Here is a 4644-nt window from a genome sequence, read left to right as displayed (position 1 = left end):
AGAAATTCTTAACATACTGTAACATACATACCAATATTTGATATTAAAATATATATTAAATTTAAGTATCGATATCAAATTGATATTGAGAATCGGTATGCATTTTATTGACTATTATTAACCTATGTTTACGTCTGTGTTATTATTATCATTATACTTTTCAATTTCTGAATGTTTAAGATCTGTACTATGTTATATTTACATATGGAAAGAAAAATGTTTATGCATGTTTAAACTGTTGACGGTAGCCATTGACTTCCACAGTATTTTTTCCCTACTATTGCTACCGTCAACTCTTCGGTTCCCAATATTCTTCAAAATATATTTTATGTTCAACAGCATGAAACTCATACAGATTTGGAACAGCGAAGGGGTGAGTAAATGATGACATAATTTTCGTTTTTGGGGGAGCTGTCCCTTTAAGAAACATATTACCCATTTAAGTGCAGGTGTAGGAATGCAGGCAGGTTGTGATTTAGCAGTTGTCTTGTGTTTAACAGCATTCCTCAGTCGAAACCCCTGCATACCTACACAACTACAAACACACCAAAACAACACGACCCCAAGCTGCTTAGTAAAGCTCTAGAATCCTCTGCCCTCTTGTTTAGCGTTTTTTCAATGTCTGGTTGACAAATATTTGGGCAGGCCTGCTAAAGAGCGGCGGGCAATCAGTCTCTGGGACGGGGGTCTGGTGAAACAACGCTCTATTTGTCCCGCCGCCCCCTCCTGAGTGTTTCCGTGGTGTTCGGGCAAGTTTAGGATTCCATTCACATAGCGCCTGTTTGGAAGGTCAAGCCAAGAAATGCTGGACACGTTGGCATTTTTCTTTTCAGTGAGAGAAAAGAGAGTGCAAAGAGAGGGTAAGTAAAGGTGAGCTGTGAGTGTGCTTCACCATGGTAAACAATGTTTAAAGAGTGCTGCAGGCCTGTAAAACGCTCGCTAACAATCGTGATGGAAGAAAGGTTTACATACACTGAAAAATAATTATTTTCATTCAGAAATTGCTAGTGAATATCACAAACAAGTACAAAGAAGCTAATGTGTGCATTTGGGCTGGGTTTATATATTGTGATTAGATCATTTTAAATTCATTCGCAGGAGGTCAGAAATGCAAGCATGGACATGAATCACACAAATGATAATTTTGCAGTAGCGTTTTCATATATTTGTACTGTTATGGCATTTAAGTGCCATGTTACTTTTATGAATATATATATATATATATATATATATAGAGAGAGAGAGAGAGAGAGAGAGAGAGAGAAGTTAAAATGTTTTGAGAATAATCTCAGAACAGACACTGTACAAAAAGAAACAAAATCTTAGCAATGTAAGATTGCTTTTTAATATTTTATACATTAACATATTTTGAGAATAATAAAATAAATCTATTTAAATTATATTATATTATACTATATTGTATTATTTTTTTATTTTATATAGTGCTGCCAAACGATTAATCGCGATTAATCACATCCAAAATAAAAGTTTTTGTTCACATAGTTTGTGTGTGTATACTGTGTATATTTATTATGTATACATAAATACACAACAATGCATGTATATATTTAAGAAAAATATGTTACGTTTATATATTAAATATATTTATATATAATATAAATTATATGAATATAAATATATACATGTAAATATTTTCTAAATATATACTGTATATGTGTGTATTTATATATACATAATAAATATACACAGTACACACAGATGTATTATGTCAATAAAAACTTTTATTTTGGATTTTGGATTAATCACAACTAATCATTTGACAGCACTAATTTTATATTAATGTTATATTATTTTTTTTTAATACATTTTATATTCATTTTTATTTAGTCCCCTCCCCCATAGCATTTGCATATATAAGTACTGTGATGCTGTTATGTTGAAATTAAATTAAATAAATATGATTTTGTAAAGTCAAAATGTAATGAGAATATTCTCAAAACAGACGTTTTACAAAAACAACTTGTACCATTAAAGAGATGGGAGTTGTAATGATTTTATATACCTTAAAGTATTTCGGGAATAGTCAAAATTCCAAGAATAAAATATTTTGGTGATCATTATACAGTACTTTTATGGAGCCCCGCACATGACATGCAGGCGATAAAGTGGCCACAAATTAAGACCCCATTCCCATGACATGACCACAGTTTAACTTAATTTATATAAGCGAACAAATCTAGCATGGCTGTGTTTAAAAATAAATAAATGTGTCCACGAATGAATAAGTGATGATTCTAATAAAAAAAAATCACTGTCCGCTTTAATGTGTGGAAAACAGCAGCTTGAATGTTCTTCAAAACATCTCCTATTCATCTCCTATGTTCTACACAGAAAGAAAGCCATACGGGTTTGGAACGACATGAGGGTGAGTAAATAATGACTGAACTTCCAACCCTTTAGAACTGGGTACAAACAGGGCCATTTATTACCACATCCCCATTGAAGTTGTTTTCCATTTCTCCAGCAGCCCCTTCCTACCCTTTTCTCTCCCTACTTGTTAACATTTGGCAAAATAAGTAGATCCACATTTAGTTAATGATCACCCGCCATGCAAATTGGCTGTTTTGATATTCAGATGATGACTTTTCGGCTGTTTATTTACCTTCCCATATGTCCCTCGGGTGCTGTATGCTAATTTTATTCATTTCTCTGTCCTGAAAATTAGAGCAGGAAGGAAACAGTGAACAAACAAAAAGCAAAGAGAAGATACTGTTCAAAGAGAAGGGCCGATACGAACCGAGCACACACTCGCCCAGAAGCAGAGCGTAATTGTATAGCTGGATGTGAACTCGCTGTCTAAAGAGATAGGGAGGTTGTCACATCAATTGGACACGGCAGAGTTCAGTGCATACAGATCCTGTTATTATGCTCGTGGTGGGCCATGAGGAACGCTACCGAAAGTCATGTGGGACCGAGACCTGATGCTCACTGGCCCACATGAGTGATCCTCTGATGTTAACGTGTGCATTTGGCTGAGGAAACGATTCAGGGCATGACGAAACTCACGAGTTTGACGTTCCTCTGCTAATACATGCAGCTCTGTTGTGTTGGCTTATTTCTGTAAGTCGGTGAATTTCTCTACTGTTACACCAGGTTTGTTTACTCCAGGAGATGTTTACTATTGTGCAGAATCTGATGAATGAACTAATGAACGACACAAATACCTGTCTGTCAGGAAACATGGAAAAACAAGGGTGTAGTTTGTATGCCCCTAGTGGCACAGAACGGTATTGCAAAGGTAATGATTGTCTTCAAACAGGTTTCTTTTCATCTGAAATTGTTTGGAAAAAGAAGGAGCCCCAGCTTGTTGGTCGAACCAGATGTTGACATGCTGGGTCGTACAAATAAACAAAGGTTTACACTCCAATAACCATAACAAAAATAAAACGTGTATCTAAATTATGTTGTAGAGTTTGACACAGCACCGTTTTACACAGCACCGTTTTCAACTTAAATCTTTTTATGCAGTTTGGCCGTTCATTTACAAAACAATGGAATTTTGGGGGCCTGAAAATGCAAATGTTTGAAAACAGATTTTGAAGTGCAAGTTTTTGAAAACAATACTCTTATGTTCTTTGTGTAAATGACAAAACTGCAAATGTGTGAAAAAGGTGACGTGTGTGTGTGTATTACGTGTTCAGTCTGTATGTGCGCATATTGTTTCTTTACAAAGTAACATCGCCATCTACTGGTCTGGAATGCACAATACAGGAATTTTAGTCGTTTAGATCTGTGTGAACGGGGATTGTTTTGACGATAGTGTCATCTGTACATGCAAAAAAAGCACAAAAAAAACAACAACAGACACACAAAATGAAAAACTTTTCCATTTTCACTACAATAGTTGCAGTGTAAACATTCCTTTAGTTTGAAGCTAAAGTTTTAGATAGCCAAAATGAAATGTTTTGGAAAGATTGAATATACCTACTCATGTGATTTTACTTTAATTAGCCTGGAAATGTCAACATACAGTAAAATTTTTACTATGACACAAAAGCTGGCCAAACGGCAACATCTGTGGAATATTTGTAATCATTCTGTATGATGAATAACAGAATAATTATATTAAACATTTAAAAATGAAAGGGAAAAGTAGAATATATGTATCATATATGTATCATATGAGTCAGGGCCAACAATTAACACTTTCCAAATGTCAAATGTGAGTAATAATTGGTGTTGATGAGCGTGTTTCCCCATTGTATTCATTTATTTATTTTATTTATTTATTTTTAAATTAAATAATGCACATACAGTTTCATGGCCTGTCAAAAAAAATATGAGTGTTACATTTTCTTATGTCACCTGGTGTGGTGAAATTTTATACCCTGCTTATAGTTGAGATAACAACTTTAATTTTAAGTAGTTACATGCTACATGCAATTACTATAGTAATAAGTCAATTATGCAACCCTAATCTTAAGTACATGTAGTTAATGAATAATTCACAGTCCTTCTTTGTGTAATTACACTTCAAGAATCACCTTAAAGGTGACATATCATGAAAATTTGACTTTTTCCCGTTTTTACGTACTATAATCGGGTCCCCAGTGCATCTACCAACCCAGAAATCATGAAAAAGAACAACCCAGCATTTTTTTTGGTAAGCCTTTCTCTGCAAGC

The 4644-nt window shown here is 34.2% G+C and overlaps 1 long non-coding RNA gene across 1 annotated transcript; it reads left to right on the top strand.

Moving 5' to 3' along the window:
- Nucleotides 1-664: 664 nt before the first annotated feature.
- On the top strand, nt 665-2767 carry LOC107592841 (uncharacterized). The gene is made up of 3 exons (XR_001610032.1): nt 665-860; nt 2353-2386; nt 2687-2767. It is a non-coding gene; the product is annotated as an uncharacterized lncRNA (long non-coding RNA).
- Nucleotides 2768-4644: the final 1877 nt, after the last annotated feature.

This window comes from Sinocyclocheilus grahami, unplaced genomic scaffold (assembly GCF_001515645.1).
Source record: "Sinocyclocheilus grahami isolate Dianchi unplaced genomic scaffold, SAMN03320097.WGS_v1.1 scaffold159.1, whole genome shotgun sequence".
NCBI classification, from domain to species: Eukaryota; Metazoa; Chordata; class Actinopteri; order Cypriniformes; family Cyprinidae; genus Sinocyclocheilus; species Sinocyclocheilus grahami.
This window is presented reverse-complemented; position numbering and strand designations above follow the sequence as displayed.